This window comes from Halyomorpha halys, unplaced genomic scaffold (genome assembly GCF_000696795.3).
Source record: "Halyomorpha halys isolate HHAL.00 unplaced genomic scaffold, Hhal_1.1 Scaffold205.1, whole genome shotgun sequence".
Classification (NCBI taxonomy): domain Eukaryota; kingdom Metazoa; phylum Arthropoda; class Insecta; order Hemiptera; family Pentatomidae; genus Halyomorpha; species Halyomorpha halys.
In genome coordinates, this window is record NW_027110335.1 from 470,048 (window position 1) to 479,013 (window position 8,966).

Below are 8,966 nucleotides of genomic sequence, written 5' to 3' on the forward strand. Positions count from 1 at the left end.
ATTAAATATAGCGCATCCCTTTTCAGTCAGTTCCCATCAGGAACCGATAGAGATACATAATACAAATAAATATAAATACATGATATAAATATATAAATACAGATACATATATTACATTAATATATGAATACATTTCAATATAATACCTGTACGGGGAACCCCTAGTCGGGCTTAGAAACCCCGAGCCCCGTACACGGCAATTAGGCACTGACTGTTATAGAATTAAAATATTACTAAAATGAAAACTTTTGGTATGAAAAAAAAAATCTGACATTGGCCTTTTTAGACCCAAGTCACAGATCACCTCCTTGCACAACCGCTGGTCTAGTAACAGTAATTCCTTACAAACTACTTAACCTCTGTCCCTTTATGGTGTTTAGCGGTACTGGCTGAGAATACAGTTGTTCCGGGTAAGGAAATAAAAAAAAGAAAAAGGTTTTCTAAGTTCACTAAATGACAGATTGTTATTTATTACTTTTTTTTTTTTCTTTAAGTAGCAAATTGGAATAATTATCCAACTGTAAAACTAAAATTGCGTTCAACATTGTTTAATATTTGCATATTAAAAAAAAAATTATATACCTATTATTTTACTACAGGGAGTGAGTAGCTCATTGGTAAGCTACTGTGGAACTAACTCAAAAGACCCGAGCTTGAATCCGGGTGTGGTAAATTATTTTCTGTTTCACTGTAGCCTTGAATCAGCCCAGTGGGTATGGAAGCACTTCGAGGGTCCATCCTGCCTCATAAAGTGGATACCCTTAAATAGTAAAAGTCTGGCGGTCAAGCGTGATTCTGACCAAATCACCTCTTTGCACAACCGTTGTTCTAGTAACTGTACTTCTTTTCAAAGTTCTCTGTTCTTAGAATTATTTTATTTACAATTATATTATATTTTGTATATTGATAACAATCATTATATGAATTGAGATAAGCCGATTATTTTAACGTTTTTATGTATGCTTCACACCTTTCCTTCTAACTTCTAAAACCTTTCATATTATTATTTTTGAACCTAATGTTTTACTATAAAATTTAACGAAATGTATTATTTAAATATATTGTTTCATTTTTAAATTATATCTATTTTTAGACTTATACCTACATGCCACTCTCCTGTATATTGGGCTGTACTGATTTGTTTATTAGAAAATGTTATGCCTAATTCCACCTCTACTTGTTATTGTCTATTTTGGGCACACACAGATCATTGTTAAATATTCATACTGGTAATGATGTCAACACAATGTTTGATATCTTTAATATTTTTAGTAATATATTTGTTTTCTAATAATTCTATGTTTTCTGTTTTTATTATCTGACACTGAAATATCTACATTGTCGAAATCAATTTTGATTATTTTACAAGTTATGTTTTGTTAGTGCTGTGGTTTCAATATTTCTGGGGATTTTATCTTTAATTATATGTTGCTTTATTCTATTACTTAGGTCTTGCGAGGTCTCTCCTATATGATATTGTTATGCTGTATTATTTACAATTAAGTTTGCCCATCATATCTTTTTTTCTTATCGGCATCTATTTAATATGGTGTGTTTAATGTTCTTTTTCAGTTTATTATCATTATATAATAAAAATTTCAAATCTTTTAGAGACCATATTAAAAAAAATATATTATATTTTATTAAACTATAGAACTGCATTCGGTCTTAAGTCCTAAGTTCAATTTTATATAAAAAATATATCAGAATTTTTAACAATAAGACTTCAAAGTATAGTACAAACTGTGGTGGAAAGTGTGAAAAACCCTTCAAAATGAAATGTGTCTAATCATGTTAATGAGTGTGGTTTATTAAACCTAAATAACTATAAACGAATTGACCATAATTGGTTTTTCCATGAAACAATATTTGTGAGCCATGGGCCTAATCTTACAGACGTTATTTCGACATTGGATTATACTGGTTGATTTTATTTAGTTTTAAACTATACAACAAAAAATATTTCAGCCAAATCAATACCAACGAAAGTTATTGCATCCTTTGTAGTTTTTCAAGAGTAGGTTTGTTTCTTGAAATAATTTTTTTTCTCATTTTCTACGGTCACTTCTAATTTAATACTGGTAAAATTCGTTTTACACATTTTTGTTTGTCTATAATAAATGAGCTTTCTTGACCATTGTGATGAGACTAATTTACCATAAAGGTTTTATTGGAGCAACATTTGTCCAAGTTCAATACGTCAATGTTGAGACGTCTAGTATGAAGTCAAGGTCCTTCTTGGAAGGTGTAACCAAAATAAGGCGAGAACAATAATCAAATTTACTACTATGAATCATAATAACGTTTTATTTATAGGAAAAAATAAGATTTATATTATTATGCCTATAAATACTATCAAAATTAAAAAGATAAATAAAAATAATAAAGCTATGTATTGAGTTAAGCACCCTGATAACCATAGGTATTCAAGAGAGTTACAAAAGATTTAAACAATTTGGAGGTTTTTGCTAAAAAACGGTAGTTTCCCACTACAGTGTGACGCTCATTTTTTCCTTATTCTGCAGAATTAATAGTTTTATTTTAGTACATTAATACCAATAAATAAATAAAAACAAGTGGAGTTAACAGGTAGTATTTTTGTACATATTTTTTTTTTATTTATTGCTTTTTACAACTGTATATTATAATACATTTAGTAAATTTGATCTCAGCTAAATTGGAGTGTTACAGGCGTTCACCTGTACCCCATTAGTAGCACTCTAATGACGTTTTACATTAGCAGGTCTCTTGGCCATCTTCTTTTCAGGTGCCTCGGAGGATTATCAGGAATGGAAGAAGAAGCAAGGTTAGAAACTGGTGGTTAGGGAGTTTGTAATGGAAGGAGTGATATCTGGTTCGGGTTAGATCGGTTACATATGGAACATTAAGGTCTTTATGTATGATTTTATTTGTGACAAAGTAAGGAGCATTGAAGATTTTACGAAGCATTTTAGATTGCAAAGATTGGATATGGGAGGAATTCGAAGGTTCAGTGGAGCCCCAAAGCTCAACTCCGTATGTCCAGATTGGCTTTATTACAGTCATGTAGATCAGCCTTTTGTAATGAATTGGAAGTATAGACCGTTTGACCAGTGAGTGCTGTAAAAGTCGAAATCGACGTGCAGTTTCCTGTCTTTTCAGTCTGTGTGAGGATCCCAGGTTAGTCGTTTGTCCAGATGTAGTCCAAGGTAGCGGATCTGTTCGACTGGGGTAAGATCAACTGTATTAAAGGAGACTTGTACATATTTGAGTATAGTTTGACACTTATTTCTTAATTTTATGTATCCTATAATTTTCTAGTAAAAAAGATGATATTAGAGTTCGTCTATATTCAAGAAGCATTCTGTGTTATTAGAATATTGAATAGGATTTTATAGAAGTTATTTGTTAGTTCACCTTGATGATAATAAAAATAAAATAATAACTGTGGCTGGACGTAAGCCCGTTTTATTGCAATTTAGAACAAAATTGCTTTTATTTGTCAGGGAAAGCCAAGGCGTGTAATTTAGAAGGAAAATGGAAAGAAAAAGTTATATAAATAATAAGGGTAGCTAAAAGAAGAAAAAAAAATAGATTAAGGACCTACCCCCTCACTTAGCTTTTCACAATAACTTCTATCTTCCAGGAGCGGCCTCCCAAATGTAATGAAGTCTCTATTGCCACACTTTTTGCCCATCCTCCTTAAATTAACTTTAGCAAGCTCACAGGGTAGCGTCTAAACCTCTCATAACCTCTCCTGCTTTTGTTCAAGTAATATGGGCTTCGCCTCCATATACCTTACATTCGCCTGGCAAGTTATGAGGTATCGTAAATCTTCTAGACTAATATGAAATAAAAATATTGCATTCACTTCAACGGAATTCATTTGAAACACCTTTCCTTTTTTACCCCAGGGGTGTTTTTACTCATGCGAGAGGGAGTTTCACCCCTTAACTAAGAATTTTTAAAGCAAACAGTTCTCATCTAGGTATTTTTTGAAAGTGCTTTCTCTAGTTTAAAGTCTGATTTTATACCATATACTAAAGTAGACAACTGTTGTAGACGTTCGATGTTTTGTTGATCATTAGGGAAAACCCGCTATGGCGCTTGCAATAGATAACAAACTTATGTAACGTTAAGCGTTACAAACTTAAGAAACGTTAAGCGTGGTAAGTAATTGGACACGTGACAACCCAAACTGATGTTCACTCATATGGAAAGGCTCGTCGGAGGCAACTCAGACCGGGCGTAGGACTGACGAGCCTATATACATTTACCATCTATCGTGTTTGTGGTTTTTCGGGATCATAACTTGCGGCTAGAGATCTCCACGGTCTTTAGTGCTAACATTAAAAAGGCTTGGAGAGTGGGCTCTCAAAGACAGAGACTCGTATCAAGTATGCATTTTGAAATAAGCTACACTTTCTCTTCTTGGCAGCTTCATTGGTATCAGTTCCATCAGCAAGGCTGTCAATGATTTACCTTCTGCAGCTCTCTCGTGTCTCTGACGAACTCTGAGTTTTTTGTTCGTACACAGTAGGGGAAGGTTTGGTTGGGACTCAAGAGAACTCTTTTAGAAAGTACACCTGTTTGTTTCCATCGATTTGGCAGTGAGTGATTAATAGTGACTGTGAGTAACTCAGAATTTTAGTGGTTTTTGACAAGATCCTAAATCCTTGTTTTATAGATGTAAACGCTTTCGATAGAATTATACCATTTTATGATAAATTGTAAAACCCGATCCCGGACATCTTGAAAGATCTGAAGAGGAGATGGAACGAGAGATGTGCAGAGGGAGAAAGGAGAGGGGTGATGACGAAGATAAGGGTATGGAATTTCTTGTGTTTCTCTATCACAAAACATTTTTATACCCCAGTGTAGTAAACAATTTTTTATGACAATGATAGTAATGTACATGAGTAAATTAGAATAGCAATTACGTACATATTTAAACAATTCCAATATTTTCGTGTTTTTCAAAAAAAAAAAAATAGCATCTCGTTGGTCTACACGTATATTTCTTTACTGCTGACAGGCCTCTCAGTTGGTAATCCCAAATCGGACATTTGACAGCTCAGTTCCTCTGAACGAGGTCCTCAATCCTTGACTGTCCGGGAAAATCCTGAATGCATTGTAATCCCGATAGACAGGACATCCTCAAGGATTAATACTATAAGCAATGAGGCTGGACAAACACTCTTCATCATCTAGGTAGTGATTGTTATTATCTTATGTACATAACGGTACAATATATCCGAGAAAAATGTATAGAATAAAAAAAATTGATTTACTTTAGAATTGGATTGATAAATATTTGTGGTATTTTACTGTAAATTCAAATTGTTTGTTTCATATTATTAAAAATTTAATTGTTTATTTATTTCATTTTTAACATTTATTGCTATGCTAATTTGATTTTTTTATGTAGGTGTGTCCTTTTTGATAATTTCAAGGTATTGAGATGTTATGGTAGACGTGTCTTCTTGATTGCTTCTTATAAAACAAATAAAGTAATCAAATTCAACCTCTGCTTTGTGTCTTTACTGAACGGCGAGCAACTCTATTCGCTTCCTGGTTCATCAACATTTTAAGCTCCGAATCTTGGAAAATAGTTCGTTAGTTCCAGTAAGACATGAGCACTAGGAATAATATCAATTCACTATTAGGAATTAAATTTCACTTAGAACATTTTCCTGAATCATTAATCTAGAATGCGAGCTAACTCGTAGAGTTAGTTACTGATTCAGTTTGAAACCTTAAATGATGGTTTTCGGAATTGTTCGTGTTTAAGCTTTTTCGGCATATGGCGTTTCCAGAAACCTTCCTTCTTACAAATCTAGAGTGGTTAAATCAATCGATATAATTTAATTTGTCCTCCATTGGTCTTAAAATTAACGCTATGGTGTACAAAATATTATTTTCTTCAAACAAGATAAAATGAATTTTAATAAAATCTAAATTATGGTCGTCTATTAAGTAAATATATTATGCTACACTCTCGGTTCCTCTCAAAAGCTTACCTCGGACCGAACATAAGAATGCCCTTAATTGTTCTGATGACGAATAGAGATGGAGAAGCGGAGCCTGTGATGAAGGAGTATTGAACTGGAGATTGGGGTCATGCGATACATCACTGTCGGCTAGAACAGGATCAAGTATTGACAGGTAACAAAGAATTATTCGTCGATGAGGAAATGGGCACGGTAGAAGAAGCCAGGTCATGACATAATATCAAAGGTCACAGTTATCGGATTTTCCAAAAAAAAAAAATTATAAATATAAAAAATTTGGTATTTATAATAATTTTATTTTAAATAGAACCGGAATTCCAAACATTATAATAGAAAAAGTATTATTTTATAAACCTTTTACCTCGGACCGAAAAAGGAAGAATTTAGAAGGCGGGGAGCTAAACCTGGTAAATTTAATTCAAGTTATAGCGTAGCTGGGTATAAGATGGACATGTAATGTAGGGTTTAATAACGTAAGCGGATCCCTAAAATGTTAATAAGCACTGAACCAACGTGTAAATGTCCGAGGAGTAGACCAAAACGTAGATCGGAAATTTGCGCTAGAACTGATTTAGTAGAATAGGGTTTGGAGGTGCACCATACGTCATGTACCAACCATTTCCTCGTTTAAAACCCTTCTATTAAACCACATTTTGATTCACCAATCTAATCCATTATTATAATATTACAGATATTTTATAATTACCTTTTTCTTTTCTTTTTTATTAAGTCAGTTAGTTTTTAATTAATTTATTTTTTCATCTCTGTATATAAGTTATAATTTAGTGTGGCCACACCGTTTTTTGTCCAATAAATGTTATTATAAAATTAAAATTACCTTTGTTATTGTTTTAAAGGGACCTAGTCCCTGGAATAAATAAACTATTTTTCATTTCATTTCATCACTGGAAAGATCTATGTAGAGAGCAATCGGTGGTATCGGCATTGAACCTGGTTCGTTCAAGGCCTTCATTATCATTATAGTTTTACCTATTAAGTTTCTAGATGAAACGGGCATGTTTGGACAAAGATTTTTATTTGTTTTACCTGAACTATTTAAAGTAAAACAGTAATAATTATAGGATTAAATTTTAATTTTCGAAACTTATAAATCTTATTAATGTTAATGAGAAACTGTTATTCACCGTCACTTTGATGCGAAATGAGGAAATGTAATGCCTATTTTCGAGGATAATCCTTGGGGGACCGGTCACATATATGTTTATATAATATATACGGTACCTAATTATATATTAAAATAAAAAAAATAGCTTATTGCAAATGCGTGGAGGAAGTTTAAATATTTTTGTTTTTCTTTGGTTTTGGTTTTGAAACTAAATAGCGAATGGCTGTTGAGTACCGATGGTACGCTTGTGATGACCTAAAAATCAACTAGCCTTTTTTGTCTCGAAAAAAAAAATAATAAAAATAAAAACTGTTCAGCGATGGACGGGTTTCTTTCTCTTATATTTGGATTCTACCTATCTTGAAACCTAAAACCTTAAATTTTACGTGTCATGATTTTTTTTTATGATCGACATTTATATAGACAAATTATATTTTGAATATATAATTTGGAATATTTTGAGTTAGCATTCCATTATTTATTGCTGTGTTATATATTTTTATAATTTGAGCATTATGAATATTCTTTGTCACTAGTTAAAATGTTTCAATAAATTACGTAGAAACTTATTTTAATTATTTAATCATAATATCTCACTTTCACTCAATCTTGGAATATCATTGGGAACTATTGAATAGTTCAATGTCGAGTGATGGTGGAATAGTTGAATTAATACTCTGTTTCTATGTAAATTATCTCAAAATTGTAACCAGATACAAAATATATTTATATGGATGCAATAAAAAGAAAATTACAAACGAAAGGCACAAGAAAAATTTTAAGTTATTGTTAATTTAATCCTGATGATGGGGAAATGGCTCCGAAACCTCGAATGCACATGAGCAATATAAAAAAAATAATAGTGGAAGAAATATTTTTACAATCAAACCCGGCCGATGTTATATTTTTATATAAGTATAGAAAGTTATATATATATAATATAATTCAACATTATTACGTGTTTGTTCCATAAATTTTAATTGTCGAGGTTAAATTTCAGTGCGGAATTAACTATTTGGTGTAGGTACGGGAAAATGAAAATTGGAAGAAGATAGTTGACCTATGAAGTAGAATGTATGATAGAAGATAATCCGGGTGGAGGTAAATAAAGGTATTAAATAGTAAAACAAAACTTTAGCAATAAATAGTTTTACTATTTTAATACTTTTGTTAACCACCATCCGGACTATCTAATTTAATAATTTAATAACTTTAAATAATAAATAATAATGCTCGCAAATTAATTTACCTATAATTTATTACCTTAAAACCTATATACTATGCAGCGTGAAATGGGTTCAACGTACTATAAAATCATATAATATAATATAATACACATTATTTGCTTTAATAGACTACACCGATAAAATCTCTTTTAAAAATATGAAATGTAATCTTGTAAAATAATTCAATTCAAAGGTATGGTAGAGCGTAAAGTTTTTTTTTTTGTTTTTTTTTTGCAGAAAACTATTCCTTAGATATGCATCTGTTTCATTCCCCCTCTTAAATGACTTCCATGCAATTTTATTCCTGCTTGGGAGCAGTTTCTATGGAAATTTCTTTCTTGTTATAGCGTATTCTACATTACTCGGATTCGATTAGATATTATGTTTATGGAATTAATGCATTGAATGGTGGGACAGACTTAGTTATGGCAGGCTCATTAAATGTAAATATAAATTAAAATATTGTATATATGTATATGTAGTTGACCGTAAAAATTGATATATAGGAAGATGGTCAGGGTTGCGGTCACAAGTGAAACGAAAATAGTTTACAACTATTTTATTTTCCAACGTTTCGCCCCACTTTGTAGGGCTTCATCAGGGCTAAAAAGATACAAAATGAAA

The 8,966-nt window shown here is 31.7% G+C and overlaps 1 long non-coding RNA gene across 1 annotated transcript in view; it reads left to right on the forward strand.

Moving 5' to 3' along the window:
- The window catches only part of LOC106679457 (uncharacterized), a 220,418-nt gene that overhangs the window by 146,741 nt on the left and 64,711 nt on the right, over positions 1-8,966 (forward strand). The window lies entirely within an intron of this gene.